Genomic DNA, 18,693 nt, shown 5'->3' with positions numbered 1-18,693 from the left:
ACACATTTCCTTTACTGCTTCTTCTTCTATTTCTTGTCAATTGCTTTGTGAACTTGGATCCAGGAAGGCAATTGAGATCTAGGCTTTGCTACCTAGTCTCTGGAGTCCTGAGATCCCAATTTTACTTTTGGTTCTTCTGTGAACCTTTGCTACACCTAATTTCCTCACTGTTTGAGTTCTAATTGTTTCTAATTCAATTTCTGCTCTATTGATTGTTGCAATTCAATTTCTCTTGCTTAAATTCTGAAATCCCTGTTCTCAAATCCCTTTTATATTCAAGCCATTTATATTTCTTGCACTTTAAGTTTCTGTAATTTACATTTCTTGCACTTTAAGATTCAGTCATTTAATTTCTTGCTCTTTAAGATTCAGTCTTTTTACTTTCAGTTTCTTTTAAATTTCTGCAATTCTACCCCTCTCCCTTTACATTCCAAGCAATTTAGTTTCTGTTAAATACAAACCACTCAACCAATATTTGATTCGCTTGACTAAATCAACCACTAAACTAAAATTGCTCAATCCTTCAATCCCTGTGGGATCGACCTCACTCATGTGAGTTATTATTACTTGATGCGACCCGGTACACTTGCCGGTGAGTTTTGTGTCGGATCATTTTCCGCACATCAAGTTTTTGGCGCCGTTGCCGGGGATTGAAATAGATTGACAATGATTAAGTGAAGTGGAGGTCTAGATTAAGCACTTTTTCTTTTCTGTCTCTCTAACACACTAACTGTTTGTATTTTTGCTTAAACTAAAAAAAAACCCTCACTCTAGCAATAGAAGTGAAGTTTCACTGGTTTTCTGGATCTGTGTGTTTATTGTTGTGTGTTTGTATGTCAGGTACAGGAAGATCTTCCCCTATCCTCTCTGAACATGACCAACGGACTCTTCGAAGAATAAGAAGAGCTGAAAGAGGGAAGAACGTTATTGGAGAGGAAGAATCTGAGGAGGAATTCCAAGAAATGAAAGGAGATCCATCAAACCCCAATCAACCAGAAGGAGGAGCCAATAATAACCAACAACAAAGAAGAGTACTGGCTTCCTACACATTTGCAAATGCTAGACACTGTGGGAGTAGCATTCTTCCCCCCAATGTCAATGCAAACAACTTTGAACTAAAGCCACAACTCATTACTTTGGTTCAAAACAACTGTTCTTTTGGAGGAGGACCATTGGAGGATCCAAATCAACACTTATCCACCTTCTTGAGGATTTGTGACACTGTTAAAACCAATGGTGTGCCTCCTGACAGTTACAAGTTGTTGCTCTTTCCATTCTCTCTCAGAGATAAAGCCACTCAATGGCTAGAAACGTTCCCAAAGGAAAGCATCAACACTTGGGATGATTTGGTGAGCAAGTTCCTTGCCAAATTTTATCCCCCTCAAAGAATCATAAGATTGAAGACTGAGGTGCAGACATTCACTCAAATGGAGGCTGAGAATTTATATGAAGCATGGGAAAGATATAAAGCTCTATTGAGAAAATGTCCACTAGAGATGTTTACTGAATGGGATAAGTTGCAGAACTTCTATGAAGGACTTACTCTGAAGGCTCAAGAAGCACTTGATCACTCAGCTGGAGGCTCATTACAACTCATGAAAACCACAGAGGAAGCTCAAAACCTCATTGATATGGTGGCCAACAACCAATATTTCTTTGCTCATCAAAGACAACGCCAACCATCACAAAGAAGAGGAGTAATGGAGTTGAAAGGAGTTGATTCAATTCTAGCTCAGAACAAGATGATGCAGCAGCAGATTCAACAACAGTTTGAGCAAATGGCCAAAAGAATTGATGGCCTGCAAGTAGCAGCAGTGAGCACCACAAGCCAACCATCAACCACATGGGTGCAAAGTGAAGAAACTCAAGAGGAGCAACAGCAAGAGCAAGTCCAATACATGCACAACCAAAATCCTGGAACAAATGAAGTCTATGGTGATACTTACAATCCATCTTGGAAGAACCATCCCAACCTCAGATGGGGAGACAACCACAATCAAAACCAACAACCATGGCAAAGAAACTCAAGTCAGAACAATTGGAAGAGCACAAACCACAACCCCCAGCCAAACACTAACCAAAACACATACAGAAAACCACAAAATAACTACCCCAATTCTAACCATCACCTACCCAATAACCACCCAACTAACCAAAGCACTTACCATCATCCATCAACACCCCAAAACCAACCCATCTCACAAGAATCTCAGAGGATCACTAATCTGGAGCTGCTCATGGAAAAAATGATGAAGAACCAAGAATTGACAACAAAGAATCAAGAAGCTGCCATGAAGAACCTAGAGAGGCAAATTGGACAAATCTCCAAACAGATTTCTGTTGAAAAACCATCAAGCTCACTACCAAGTGACACCATTCCTAACCCAAAGGAAGAATGCAAGGTCGTGCAACTAAGAAGTGGAAAGATGTTAGTGGATGGTAACCAAGGAGCAACCAAGAAGCTTGTGGAGAACAACAAAGAGCCAACAAAGAATGATGAAGCCATCAACAAGGACATGACAAGCAAGAATGTCCCAGAAAAACTCACAGAGGAAAATAATCAACCACAGAATCTGAAGAAAGGAAAGCAAATCATGGAAGACCCAATTCCAAGACAACTTCAAGGGAAGAAAAGCTTGACATCCCCAATACCTTATCCTCAAAGATTCCACAAAGAGACAAAGGATCAACATTTCCACAAATTTCTTGAAACTTTCAAGAAGCTGGAAATCAACATACCTTTGGCTGAGGCATTGGAGCAAATGCCTCTGTATGCCAAGTTCTTAAAGGAGCTCATCAACAAGAAGAGAAGTTGGAATGAGAAGGAGACTGTAATGCTTAGTGAAGAATGCAGTGCACTCATCAAAAAGGGACTCCCTCCCAAGCTTGAAGATCCTGGAGGTTTCTTCTTACCCTGCACTATTGGAAACCTATTCATCAACAAGGGGATGTGTGACTTAGGAGCAAGCATAAATCTAATCCCATCTTCTTTAGTAAAGAAGCTTGGCATAAAGGAGGTGAAACCAATACAGATGTCCTTGGAGTTGGTGGACCAATCAGTAGTATATCCTAAAGGGCTGATTGAGAACCTTTTAGTTAAAGTTGACAAGTTCATCTATCCGGCAGATTTTGTGATCCTGGATTCTTTAGAAAATGGAAATGACTCCATAATACTTGGTCGACCATTTTTGGCCACTGCTAGAGCCATTGTGGATATAGAGCAGGGAGAGCTAACCCTCAGGATGCATGAGGAGAGCATCACCTTGAAAGTCTTTCCAGAATCACAAAGGAATGAAGAAACAAGCAAGACAAGTAGTGACTTCCTTCCAAAGCAAGCAACCGACAAGGCAGTAGAACAGAAAAACAAGCATCTGCAAGAAGAAGAAGGAATTCAAAAAGAAGCTGGAATGATAAACAAGAAGAAAGGTGTCACAACCCAAGTCACTGCCAAGAAAGAAAGATCAACAAGAAAGAAAAAGAAGAAAAACAAGAAAAAGGCTTACAAAGGGTGGAAGAATAAGAAAATCCCAACTGAAGGATTTGCCAAAGGTGACAAGGTGCAACTAGTGTATCAACAGCTGGGAACAAAAGATTATTACACTGTCAACCAAGTACTTTCTCTTGAGCATATGGAAATTGAGCATCAAGGCACACAGAGAAAGCTTATAGTGAGAGGTGACAAGTTGAGACATCACCAACATCAACCACCCTAAAGGGAGTTCAATGTCAAGCTAGTGACAATAAAAGAGCGCTTCATGGGAGGCAACCCATGATTTAAGATTTCTGTCTTCTCTTTCATCTAATAAGCTATGATTTCCTGAGTATGATTTTGAACTTTCATATTTGATAAATGCATACATTGTTTTGAAGCACAGGTCAAACTTCTAAGTTTGGTGTACCTTAAGGCACACCCAAGTTCATTTTTCAAAAAAGGGGATTATTCTTAGAACATATGCATAATTCTTTTGATGAAGCATATGACCAAACACTAAGTTTGGTGTCTGCATGTGTAACAATGTTCAGAAAATCATTTCCCAATCATGGAATCAAAACCATACAGAAAGGGATCATGCATCAAAAATTTTTTTATAATATACATCAATTGTGAAGAATGGTTTGCATTGCTAAGCCGTCCCCTCAATAAAAGATAAGTTTGGTGTTCACCAACTTTTAGCATCTTTAATTAAGGGACACAATTGACAACAAAAAAAAAATATAATAAATAACAATTAAACAAAACAAAACAAATTTTTATTGCAAAACAATTGCCAACGATTATATTAATAAAGGCTAGCTGCTTTGGTTCATGCAGAAAAAAAAGATTGAGACAAAAGCAAGGAGGGGCCACGGCTAGGACAAGCTATGTGAGGATGGTCATATGTGCCTAGAAGAATGCGCTCATGGGGAAGCAGAATTTGCATGCATGCATCATCGAACACCTAAATGCATGCAGCCAATGGGAAGAGGATCCTCGTCAAAGCCTCAACAATGCATGCAGACCGTCCATTCCATGAACCCCTTAGATGAACAACTCAATCTCAACCCTTCATGAGCACCAACGAGCCCTTTCTCACTCATTATGGTTTTGTTGGAAAGGCTTGAAGAATCCACCTATAAATAACCGTTGGCACTAAAACGGTCTACACACTCATTCAAGCCACTTTCATATGAAAGCCATAATCTCTTCCACTCTCAAAACCAAAATAATTCCCTTATCTCACACAACAAAACCGAACCAAAACTCATCCCAAACACAACACACACTTCTTCTATTCTCACTTTTTCTTTCTTCTTACCTCAAATCCAATGGCCTCCTCAAGTTCAAAAAAAAGGCCGGGAAAGGAACCTATGGTAGCCGAACCTCCATCATTTGATGCAAACAAATTTAGATCCCAATTCCATGAAGGGAGATATCATAGGTTCATGGAGACAAAGAATGTCATTTATGAGAAAGGCCTTGAGTTGAGAGACGGGGAATACCCCATCATGAGGCAAATTACTAAAGAAAGAAGGTGGGAACTTTTATGTGCTCCTCTTGTTGACATCAGTGTAGTCATGATCAGGGAGTTCTATGCAAATGCTGCAAAAGAAAACAAAGATAGTGCTCCTTACACAAGTTATGTCAGAGGAGTTGAAGTGAGTTTTAGTCCAGCTGCCATCACAAGGGCCCTCAAGTTGAGAACCATAACTTATGCAGAGCCCAGTTATGAAACCAGATTGCAGATGGAAAACAATCCTGATGAGATCTTGCAGGGGTTATGTGTGGAGAATACAGATTGGGAAAGAGATTCAAAGGGAGTTCCAAGTCACTTGAGGAGGATAAATCTCACTCCTGTGGCCAAGGGATGGTATGAAATAGTGAGGAGATCTATCCTTCCTACTGGAAACGCCTCTTGGGTCACAATCAAACGAGCACTCTTGACATACTGCATCTTACATGGAGGTGAGATCAACCTCGCACAACTCATAGCCGACAGTATTCAAGAGATGGCCAATAGCACAAGCAAATCAAGTGGTCTTGGACATCCGAGCACCATCCTCAGGCTATGTGACAAAGCTGGAGTAATCTTTGAAGATGAGGACACAGAAAAAGTGAAAAGAGGGAAAGGGATCACTAAGAAGAGTATGGAAGGAATAAATGAAGAAGATGATCCAGAGGGGGTGGTAGCTCCCAGACAAAGGAGATCTCAAAGAGAGGAAGGACGAAATCAAGCTCATGATGCCATAGACATGAGCCAGCTACACAGAGCAATAGAAGAGCTATCCCAACAACTCATGCAGACTCAACAAGAGCAAAATCAGGGGCGCCCAGCGCAATATCTAGAGCCCCATCCAGAGTTCAGGGAGCAATATCTGAAAGATAAAGAGGAGAGAGAAGCTTGGCAGCGTCAAATAGAGGAGAAACAAGAGAGATGGCAACAGCAAATGATGACTCAGCAGCAAGAATTTCAAGCACAGATTCTTGAAGGACAAAAAGAGCAATACAAAGAATTCAAAGAATCATATGACAAGCTGTACTTTAGTCAAGCTAAAGCAGGGGAATATAGTCACAACCTGTATCAATGGAAGAATATTCATCACACCATGGGAGAGGTTAGATATGCGCAAAGAATGGAGAATGATGAAAACATGCAAGCAAGGTTGGAGTACTTGACCCATAATTTTCCAACACTCAATCCTCAGATCAAGCCATTTGAGCAGTGCCTTGAATTTGAAGCCAAGCAACAAGCAAGGTCTCGTCACTATACGGAGGCAACCTTTAAAAGATTAGAAGATGTTGGGCTCTCAGGACTCTTAGATTCTGTCTGGGGTAGAAAATGTCCTGGTGAAGAGATCCGAGATTATTCCAAGCTAGGGAAGAGAAAGAAGAAAAAGGGAGAATCAAGCAGCAGCCACGACCAATAGAAGGTGGCAAAGTTCTTTCATTCCCCTTATTTCACTCTTTCAATAAGGAGAAGCATGTCTGAAACATGATATGCCTCCACTGTTTATTTCCTGTTTATTTCATTTTCTTGTACTTTCCTTTGTTCAATAAGTAGCTAGAGAAATGATCTGCATAATGCTTGTCATTCATCACTTAGCTTGAATTTTGTTTTGTTTCCCATATGCTTGAATAAAAGAGAATTGTTTGAATTGAAAAGTAAATATCCAATGTTGCATAAGTAAGAATGGAAGTTAATGGTGGTGTATGTGTTTGATTAAATGCATAACTCATGAAATAATTGTTGCATAATATCATTCTCATTCAAGTGTGAGTTAGCTTGCTGTTATAAAGATCCTCATCAATAAATAAAAAGCCCTTGAGAACAAAAACAAAAATAAGAAAGAAAAGGAAGAAAAAAAAGCCAAAGTGGCAAGAAAAACAAAGAATAAAGGTTGGACACCAATAGCTTGGACCCTAGGACATATGCCTGTGGTGTTCTTGTACTAAGATATGCTTGGATGAGTAAATTCTGAGGGGTATTTTAAAACCCGGTCACTTAGATCAACTGATTTGGGATGGCCAATTGAAAGTCCACAATAAAGAGCAACTTAGATACAGAACATTTAGTTATCCAAAGAGATGCTGGGCATCAATGATCCTAGGAAGAAATAGTGAGCCATGTGTCTGTGGTGGAAAGATGTTGAGTAAAAGAAAGAAAACAATAAAGCCAAAGGCTACTACTGCAACATTAGAAACCAAACCTCCAAAAGAATAAGCTTGTTAAGCATTATAAGAAAGAAAAGTTAGCAAGGGAGTAATTAAATAAGTAAGTCTTATAACAGCAAGTTTAGCAAGCCTTTGATGAAAAATGTATACTATGTAACAGCAAACAATAACTTGAGTTATCATTGTCTGCATAAAGACCCCATAAATCAAGTTCTGCTATATGCCTAATAAGGATATGTATTATTTTCTTGTTCATTTCAATTTCTCTCAGTTTTGATGCTTGCTTGGGGACAAGCAAGATTTAAGTTTGGTGTTGTGATGACAAGTCATCATATACCCATTTTTCAAGCTAATTTTACTTGTTTTGTTAGTCTTTATGCACTTTCTTGTATCCTAAGTAAGTGATTTGGAAGGGAAATGCATAACTTCTTTAAATCAAACAACCACCATGAAATTAATGTTAACTCATGAGGTTTAAGCTAAATTTAGTTGATTTTTAATTGATTTATAAGCCTTGTGAATTTAGTGATACTTGGAGTGGTTGTTTTGGTTTATTGTAGGTGAAGAAAAGAAAAAAAAAAGGAAAAGCGTAGCCTAAGGAAGCGAGGCCCAAGGAGAAGAAAACGTGGCCAAAGGAAGGAAAAGTGTGCCGCATGAATGGAGGAAGCAAGCATTGCCCTCCACAAGGGCACACTGCCCTCTAGGAGGGCAACATAAGGGAGCAAGCCAAGAAGAGGCAACTCTGCCCTGCCCACGACAATGACAGAGCACAAAATTGTGCCTTGGATCAAAGGAAGGAAAAACCTTGCCCTGCCCTCCACAAGGGCAGTATCAGGCTCTCCAAAAGGAAAAATTCAAGGAAAAAGGTCACCCATGCATGCCACAAGAGTCGAACACGGAACAATGAAGAAGCAAGGAACTAGGCTTGATTATGGTGCCAAGAAAGCCAAGGAAAATGAGTAGCGTGTGTTTCAGCCATGTCTCGAACGCGGGACTTCAGTTTGGAAACACTGCCCTGCCCTCCGCGAGGGCAGGGCAGCATTTTGTTGTGGCGCATCAAGGCACCATTCTGGCGCACCAAGGAGGCTTCGGGCAGCATCAATCTGGCGCACAGGCACCAATCTGGCGCACCAAATTTTTCTGCCCTGCCCTCCGCGAGGGCAGGGCAGCATCCTGCAGCGCACACTAACGCACCACGCCCGTACCATAGCCGCACGCACCAAATCCTGCCCTGCCCTCCACAAGGGCAGGGCAGCCTCCTGGAAGCAATCCTTCATGGGCTAAAATTGGATTAAAAATCCAATAAAATTCATTTTCTTCACCAAATCAAAAGCCCATCCAAATCCCAAGATCCAAGAATAGAAAGTGTATAAATAGGAGTTAGTTTGATGTAATTAGGAACTTTAACTTTTCACCTTTTACTTGACTTTTGAATTTTGCAATTGAATTTTGCAACTTCTCTTGGTGACTTCACTGAGATTTCAGAGAATTGGGGAGGAGAATTGATCTCTCTTCTTCCTCATTCTTGCTTAGGCACTTTTACTTTTCTTGTTTTGAGTTTTGGGTGTGAAGAATTGAGGAAATTCTGTCTCAATCTCCATTCAAAATCTCTTTAATTCCTTTCTGCACAATTGAATTCAAACACTTTGCTTTGTGAACTTGGATCCAGGAAGGCAATTGAGATCTAGGCTTTGCTACCTAGTCTCTGGAGTCCTGAGATCCCAATTTTACTTTTGGTTCTTCTGTGAACCTTTGCTGCACCTAATTTCCTCACTGTTTGAGTTCTAATTGCTTCTAATTCAATTTCTGCTCTATTGATTGTTGCAATTCAATTTCTCTTGCTTAAATTCTGAAATCCCTGTCCTCAAATCCCTTTTATATTCAAGCCATTTATATTTCTTGCACTTTAAGTTTCTGCAATTTACATTTCTTGCACTTTAAGATTCAGTCATTTAATTTCTTGCTCTTTAAGATTCAGTCTTTTTACTTTCAGTTTCTTTTAAATTTCTGCAATTCTACCCCTCTCCCTTTACATTCCAAGCAATTTAGCTTCTGTTAAATACAAACCACTCAACCAATATTTGATTCGCTTGACTAAATCAACCACTAAACTAAAATTGCTCAATCCTTCAATCCCTGTGGGATCGACCTCACTCATGTGAGTTATTATTACTTGATGCGACCCGGTACACTTGCCGGTGAGTTTTGTGTCGGATCGTTTTCCACACATCATAGAGGACCTAACAGAAATCTTCAAACTAGAAGAAGATATGGCAGCCGAAAACAACAATAATGCCAACAATGCAAGGAAGGTGTTGGGTGACTTTACTGCACCTACTCCCGACTTTTATGGGAGAAGCATCTCTATCCCTGCCATTGGAGCAAACAACTTTGAGATTAAGCCTCAATTAGTTTCTCTAATGCAACAGAATTGCAAGTTCCATGGACTTCTATTGGAAGATCCTCATCAGTTTTTAGTTGAATTCTTGCAAATCTGTGACACTGTCAAGACCAATGGGGTTGACCTTGAGGTCTACAGACTTATGCTATTCCCTTTTGCTATAAGAGACAGAGCTAGGATATGGTTGGACTGACAACCTAAAGAAAGCCTGAACTCTTGGGAAAAGCTAGTCAATACCTTCTTGGCAAAGTTCTTTCCACCTCAAAAATTGAGTAAGCTTAGAGTGGAAGTCCAAACCTTCAGACAGAAGGAAGGTGAATCCTTCTATGAAGCTTGGGTAAGATACAAACAATTGATCAGAAAGTGTCCTTCTGACATGCTTTCTGAATGGAGCATCATAGTTATCTTCTATGATGGTCTGTCTGAACTGTCCAAGATGTCATTGGATAGCTCTGCTGGAGGATCTCTTCTTCTGAAGAAGACACCTGCAGAAGCTCAAGAACTCATTGAAATGGTTGCAAATAACCAATTCATGTACACTTCTGAAAGGAATCCTGTGAACAATGGGACGAATCAGAAGAAAGGAGTTCTTGAGATTGATACTCTGAATGCCATATTGGCTCAGAACAAAATATTGACTCAGCAAGTCAATATGATTTCTCAAAGTCTGTCTGGAATGCAAGCTGCACCAGGCAGTACTAAGGACGCTTCATCTGAAGAAGAAGCTTATGATCCTGAGAACCCATCAATGGAAGAGGTGAATTACATGGGAGAACCCTATGGAAACACCTATAATCCTTCATGGAGAAATCATCCAAATCTATCATAGAAGGATCAACAGAGACCTCAACAAGGTTTCAACAACAATAATGGTGGAAGAAACAGGTTTGGCAATGGCAAGGCTTTTCCATCATCTTCTCAGCAACAGACAGAGAATTCTAAGCAGAGCCACTCTGACTTAGCAACCATGGTCTCTAATCTAATCAAAACCACTCAAAGTTTCATGACTGAAACAAGTTCCTCCATTAGAAACTTGGAGGCATAAGTGGGACAGCGGATCAAGAAAATTACTGAATTCCCTCCTAGTACTCTTCCAAGCAATACAGAAGAGAATCCAAAAGGAGAGTGTAAGGCCATCAACATGGCCGAACATGGAGAGGAAGAAGAGGCAGTGATCGCCACTGAGGAAGACCTCAATGGACGTCCACTGGCCTCCAATGAGTTCCCTAATGAGGAACCATGGGAATCTGAGGCTCATAATGAGACCATAGAGATTCCACTGGATTTACTTCTGCCATTCATGAGTTCTGATGAGTATTCTTCCTCTGAAGAGGACGAAGATGACACTGAAGAGCAAGTTGCTAAGTACCTTGGAGCAATCATGAAGCTAAATGACAAGTTATTTGGTAATGAGACTTGGGAGGATGAACCCCCTTTGCTCACCAAAGAACTGGATAACTTGACTAGGCAGAAATTATCTCAAAAGAGACAGGACCCTGGAAAGTTCTCAATACCTTGTACAGTAGGCACCATGACCTTCAAGAAGGCTCTGTGTGACCTAGGGTCAAGCATAAACCTCATGCCTCGCTCTGTAATAGAGAAGCTAGGGATCTTTGAGGTACAAACTGCAAGAATCTCACTAGAGATGGCAGACAATTCAAGAAAACAAGCTTATGGACTTGTAGAGGATGTTCTGGTAAAGGTTGAAGACCATTACATCCCTGCTGATTTTATAGTCTTAGAGACTAGGAAGTGCATGGATGAATCCATCATCCTTGGCAGACCCTTCCTAGCCACAACAAAGGCTGTGATTGATGTTGACAGAGGAGAATTGATCATTCAAGTGAATGAAGAATCCTTTGTGTTTAAGGCTCAAGGATATCCCTCTGTTACCATGGAGAAGAAGCATGAAGAGCTTCTCTCAAAACAGAGTCAAACAGAGCCTCCACAGTCAAACTCTAAGTTTGGTGTTGGAAGGCCACAACCAACTTCTAAGTTTGGTGTTAAACCCCCACATTCAAACTCTAAGTTTGGTGTTGGGAGGTTCCAACATTGCTCTAAACATCTGTAAGGCTCCATGAGAGCCCACTGTCAAGCTACTGACATTAAAGAAGCGCTTGTTGGGAGGCAACCCAATGTTATATTTATCTATTTCCCTTTGTTATTTTATGTTTTCTATAGGTTGATGATCATGGAAAGTCACAAAATCAATTGAAAAAGCAAAAACAAAATGAAAAACAGAAAGAAAAACAGCACACCCTGGAGGAAAAACTTGCTGGCGTTTAAACGCCAGTAAGGACAGCAAATGGGCGTTTAACGCCTAGTCTGGCACCATTCTGGGCGTTTAATGCCAGAAAGGGACACCAGGCTGGCGTTTAACGCCAGGAATGGGCAAGAAGCTGGCGTTAAACGCCAGAAATTGGCACCAGCCTGGCGTTTAATGCCAGGATTGGCAACAAGAGCATTTTTGCTCGCCACTTGGTGCAGGGATGAATTATCCTTGACACCTCAGGATCTGTAGACCCCACAGGATCCCCACCTACCCCACCACTCTCTCTTTTCTCTTCACCCATTCACCAATCACCTCAACACCTCTTCCTCAAAAACCCTTCACCTATCAAATCCCACTATTCTCTTCACCACTCACATCCATCCTTCATAAAACCCCACTTACCTCACCATTCAAATTCAAACCACTTTCCCTCCCAAACCCACCCATAATGGCCGCACCATACACCCCCTCTTCACTCCTATATAAACCCATCTTCACTCCTTCATTTTCACACAACCTACACACTACTTCTCTCCCTTGGCCGAACCACAAAGCCACCTCTATCTCCTCTATTTCTTCTTCTTCTACTCTCTTCTTCCTTCTTTTGCTCGAGGACGAGCAAACCTTCTAAGTTTGGTGTGGTAAAAGCATTGTTTTTTGTTTTTTCACAACCATTTATGGCATTTAAGGCTGGAGAAACCTCTAGAAAGAGGAAAGGGAAGGCAAAAGCTTCCACCTCCGAGTCATGGGAGATGGAGAGATTCATCTCAAGGGTGCATCAAGACCACTTCTATGAAGTTGTGGTCATGAAGAAGGTGATCCCCGAGGTCCCTTTCAAACTCAAAAAGAGTGAATATCCGGAGATCCGACATGAGATCCGAAGAAGAGGTTGGGAAGTTCTTACCAACCCCATTCAACAAGTCGGAATCTTAATGGTTCAAGAGTTCTATGCCAATGCATGGATCACCAAGAACCATGATCAAAGTGTGAACCCGGACCCAAAGAATTGGCTTACAATGGTTCGGGGAAAATGCTTAGATTTTAGTCTGGAAAATGTAAGGTTGGCATCTAACTTGCCCATGATGCAAGGAGATGAACACCCTTACACTAGAAGGGTCAACTTTGATCAAAGTTTGGACCAAGTCCTCATAGACATTTGTGAAGAGGGCGCTCAATGGAAGAGAGATTCAAGAGGGAATCCGGTTCAACTGAGAAGGCATGACCTCAAGCCCATGGCTAGGGGATAGTTGGAGTTTATCCAACGCTCAATCATTCCCACTAGCAACTGGTCCGAAGTTACCATAGACCGGGCTATCATGATTCATAGCATCATGATTGGAGAGGAAGTAGAAGTTCATGAGGTTATATCCCAAGAACTTTATAAGGTGGCGGACAAGTCCTCAACCTTGGCAAGGTTAGCCTTCCTTCATCTCATTTGTCACCTCTGTTATTCAGTTGGATTTAAAATAGAGGGAGACATCCTCATTGATGAGGACAAGCCCATCACTAAGAAAAGGATGGAGCAAACAAGAGATCCCACTCATCATGAAATTCTTGAGATGCCTCAAGGGATGCACTTTCCTCCTCAAAACTATTGGGAGCAAATCAACACCTCCCTAGGAGAATTGAGTTCCAACATGGGACAACTAAGGGTGGAGCACCAAGAACATTCCATCCTCCTCCATGAAATAAGAGAAGATCAAAGAATCATGAGAGAGGAGCAACAAAGGCAAGGAAGAGACATTGAGGAGCTCAAGCGCTCCATAAGATCTTCAAGAGGAAGAACAAGCCACCATCACTAAGGTGGACCCGTTCTTTAATCTCCTTGTTCTTTATTTTTCTATTTTTCGAATTTTCATGTTTATGTTTATCTATGTTTGTGTCTTATGATCATTAGTGTCTTAGTGTCTGTGCCTTAAAGTTATGAATGTCCTATGAATCCATCACCTTTCTTAAATGAAAAATGTTCTTAATTGAAAAAGAGAGGAATTGCATGAATTTTAAATTTTATAACAGATTAATTATTTTGATGTGGTGGCAATACTTTGACTTCTGAATGTATGCTTGAACAGTGCATATGTCTTTTGAATTTGTTGTTCATGAATGTTGGCTCTTGAAAGAATGATGAAAAAGGAGACATGTTACTGAGGATCTGAAAAATCATAAAAATGATTCTTGAAGCAAGAAAAAGCAGTGAATACAATATATATATAATAATAATAATAATAATAATAATAATAATAATAATAATAATAATAATAATAATAATAATAATAATAATAATAATAATAAAGTCGTGATCCAAGGCAAAAAGAGTGTGCTTAAGAACCCTGGACACCTCTAATTGGGGACTCTAGCAAAGCTGAGTCACAATCTGAAAAGGTTTACCCAGTTATGTGTCTGTGGCATGTATGTATCCGGTGGTAATACTGGAAGACAGAGTACTTTGGGCCACGGCCAAGACTCATAAAGTAGCTGTGTTCAAGAATCATCATACTTAACTAGGAGAATCAATAACACTATCTGGATTCTGAGTTCCTATAGAAGCCAATCATTCTGAATTTCAAAGGATAGAGTGAGATGCCAAAACTGTTCAGAGGCAAAAAGCTAAAAGCCCCGCTCATCTAATTAATACTGATCTTCATAGATGTTTTTGGAATTCATTGCATATTCTCTTCTTTTTATCTTATTTGATTTTCAGTTGCTTGGGGACAAGCAACAATTTAAGTTTGGTGTTGTGATGAGTGGATAATTTATACGCTTTTTGGCATTATTTTTAGTATGTTTTTAGTATATTTTAGTTAGTTTTTATTATATTTTTATTAGTTTTTAGTTAAAATTCAATTTTCTGGACTTTACTATGAGTTTGTGTGTTTTTTTGTGATTTCAGTTATTTTCTGGCTGAAATTGAGGGACCTGAGCAAAAATTTGATTCGGAGGCTGAAAAGGACTGCAGATGCTGTTGGATTCTGACCTCCCTGCACTCGAAGTGGATTTTCTAGAGCTACAGAAGCCCAGTTGGTGCGCTCTCAATTGCGTTGGAAAGTAGACATCCTGGGCTTTCCAACAATATTTAATAGTCTATACTTTGCTCCAGATTTGATGGTCTAAACAGGCGTTTCAAGTTAGCTCAAGAATTCTGGCGTAAAACGCTGGAACTGGCACAAGAATGGGAGTTAAACGCCCAAACTGGCACAAAAGCTGGCGTTTAACTCCAAGAAAAGTCTCTACACATGAAAGCTTAAATGCTCAGCCCAAGCACACACCAAGTGGGCTCGGAAGTGAATTTTTATGTCATTTACTCATCTTTGTAAACCCTAAGCTACTAGTTCTCTACAAATAGGACCTTTTGCTATTGTATTCTTGTCTTTGGATCATGTTTTTATGATTGAACCCTCTTTGGGAGGCTGGCCATTCGTCCATACCTAGACCTTGTTCTTATGTATTTTCAACGGTGGAGTTTCTACACACCATAGATTAAGGTGTGGAGCTCTGCTGTACCTCGAGTATCAATGCAATTACTATTGTTCTTCTATTCAATTTGGCTTATTCTTGTTCTAAGATATCACTTGTTCCTCAACTTGATGAATGTGATGATCCGTGACACTCATCATCATTCTCACCTATGAACGTGTGCCTGACAACCACCCCCGTTCTACCTTAGATTGAGTGGATATCTCTTGAATCCCTTAATCGGAATCTTCGTGGTATAAGCTAGAATTGATGGCAGCATTCAAGAGAATCCGGAAGGTCTAAACCTTGTCTGTGGTATTCTGAGTAGGATTCAAGGATTGAATGACTGTGACGAGCTTCAAACTCGTGATTGTGGGGCGTTAGTGACAGACGCAAAAGAATAAATAGATTCTATTCCGACATGATCGAGAACCGACAGTTGAATAGCCGTGCTATGACAGAGCGCGTTGAACATTTTCACTGAGAGGACGGGACTGTAGCCACTGACAACGGTGATGCCCAACATACAGCTTGCCATGGAAATGAGTAAGAAGGATTGGATGAAGACAGTAGGAAAGCAGAGAGACGGAAGGGACAAAGCGTCTCCATACGCTTATCTGAAATTCTCACCAATGAATTACATAAGTATCTCTATCTTTATTTTATGTTTTATTCATCTTTTAATCATTAATCCTCTATAACCATTTGAATCCGCCTGACTGAGATTTACAAGATGACCGTAGCTTGCTTCATACCAACAATCTCCGTGGGATCGACCCTTACTCACGTAAGGTTTATTACTTGGACGACCCAGTGCACTTGCTGGTTAGTTGTGCGAAGTTGTGATAAAGAGTTGAGATTGCAATTGAGCGTACCATGTTGATGGCGCCATTGATGATCACAATTTTGTGCACCAAACACCAAACTTAAATTGTTGCTTGTCCCCAAGTAACCAAAAACAAAATAAGATAAAAAGAAGAGAAAATATAATAAGTTTCAAAAATATCAATGAAGATTAGTTTTAATTAGATGAGCGAGACTAGTAGCTTTTTGGCTCTGAATATTTTTGGCATCTCTCTATCCATTGGAGTTCAAAATTGTTGGCCTCTTTAGGAACTCAGAAGTACAGATAATGTTATTGATTTTTCTAATTAAGTTCTTTTTGATTCTTGAACATAGCTACTTTATAAGTCTTCGCCGTGACCCTTAGCATTTTGTTTTTCAGTATTACCACTGGATACATTAATGCCACGGACACATAATTGGGTGAACCTTTTCAGATTATGACTCAGCTTTGCTAGAGTCCCCAGTTAAAGGTGCTTAGAGTTCTTAAGCACACTCTTTTTCTTTGGATCACGACTTTAACCACCTAGTTCCAAGCTTTTCACTTGGACCTTCATGACACAAGCATATGGTTAGGGTCAGCTTGATTTAGCCGCCTAGGCCAGGATTTTATTCCTTTGGGCCCTCCTATCCATTGATGCTCAAAGCCTTGGATCCATTTTACCATTGCCTTTTAGTTTAAAGGGTTACTGGCTTTTTGCTCTTGCTTTTTTTCTTTCTTTTTTTTTTATTTTTTGCATTTTTTTCCGCAAGCTTTTGCTTTTCACTGCTTTTTCTTGCTTCAAGAATCAGTTTTATGATTTTTCAGATCACCAATAACATGTATCCTTTTTCACTATTCTTTCAAGAGTCAACTTTTCTTAATTCAAATTTTAAACATGCACTGTTCAAGCATTCATTCAGAAAACAAAAGTATTGCCACCACATCAAAATAATTAAACTATTTTCAAGATAGAATTCGAAATTCATGTACTTCTTTTTTTTTTCAGAAAATATTTGTCATTTAAGAAAGGTGAAAGATTCATAGAACATTCATAACTTTAAGACATAGACACTAAACACTAATGATCATATAATAAAAACAAGCCTTAGACAGAAAATAAACATAAAAACAGACAAATAACAATAAAAGCAAGGAAATTAAGGAGCGGGTCCACCTTAGTGACGGCGGCTACTTCTTCCTCTTGATGGTCCAATGGAGTGCTTAAGCTCCTCTAGTTTGCTTCATCCTCTTTCTTAGTGGTGGACTTTGGTGATGAATTTCTCCATCTCCTAAGATTCGAAGGCGGAAGCAATTGCCTTCCCTTTCCTCTTTCTAGAGGATTCTCCGACTTTGGGTGCCATAAGTGGTAATGGAAAGCAAAAAGTAGAACTTTTCCACACCAAACTTAAAAACTTTGCTCGTCCTCATGAAAAATAAGGTAGAAGGGAGTAGAAGAAGAATGAGGTAATTAATTTTGAAAAACTTGTTAACGTTAAAAAAAATTTAAAAGGATTTGAAAAGAATTTGAGAAGATATGTAAGTTTGGAAAAAGATAAGGACAAGAATTAAAAAGAATTAAAAGGATTATTAGTTTTTGAAAATAGAAATTGAAAGATGAACATTTGAAATATTTTTTATGCAAAAAAATTATGAATTAAAACATGAAAAATTGAAAAAAATTGAATTGGAAACACTGAATTACCTCCCCTTTGCTGTTCTGGCGTTAAATGCCCAGAATGATAGCCATTCTGGCGTTTAACGCCTATCTGGCAGCCAATTTGGGCGTTTAACGCCCAGCCAGGTATCCTGGCTGGCGTTAAACGTCAGAATTATTTTGTTACTGGGCTTTTTTTTCTGAACGCCCAGAATGCTACCCATTATGGCATTTAACGTTCAGAATGATACATTCTCTGGCGTTAAATGCCCAGAATGATAGCCATTCTGGCGTTTAACGCCCAGTTAGCCACCTTTACTGGCGTTTAAATGCCAGTAAGCTTCTTTTCTATTGGCTTTTCTATTTTCTATTTTGAACTCTTTTGTTACTCTGTAAACCTCTGTAATTGACCATAAACCTTAAAAATAAATTATATTAAACTCGTATAATTATTATTTAAATAACAAAACCTTTGCTAATGGCTAGGTTGCCTCCCAGCAAGTGCTTTTTTACTATCTTTAGCTGGACTTTACTGAGTTTTAATCTAGTCTCAGTCTTGAGCATTCTTGCTCAACATTGCCTTCCAGATAATGTTTGACTCTCTGTCCATTAACAATGAACTTTTTGTCAGAGTCAATATCCTAAAGCTCTACATATCCATATGGTAACACACTTGTGATCACATATGGTCCCTTCCACCGGGATTTCAATTTCCCAGGGAACAATTGATGATTGGATTTTTGACGGTCTAGAATTTCACTAATGAAGTCTCGTTGCAAGTATAGTTTCTAAACAAACAATAATCCTTTCAGACAAAAATTTGTTTTTCACTAAAACAAACCCCTAAAATCTATAAACCAAAGTATTTAAACCTTGGGTCGTTCTCCCTAGGAATTTCAATAAAGTGTTCTTGGTATTGGTTATGAGATATTTTGGG

Source organism: Arachis stenosperma, chromosome 6 (assembly GCF_014773155.1).
Source record: "Arachis stenosperma cultivar V10309 chromosome 6, arast.V10309.gnm1.PFL2, whole genome shotgun sequence".
Classification (NCBI taxonomy): Eukaryota; Viridiplantae; Streptophyta; class Magnoliopsida; order Fabales; family Fabaceae; genus Arachis; species Arachis stenosperma.
Note: the sequence above shows the minus strand (reverse complement) of the source record.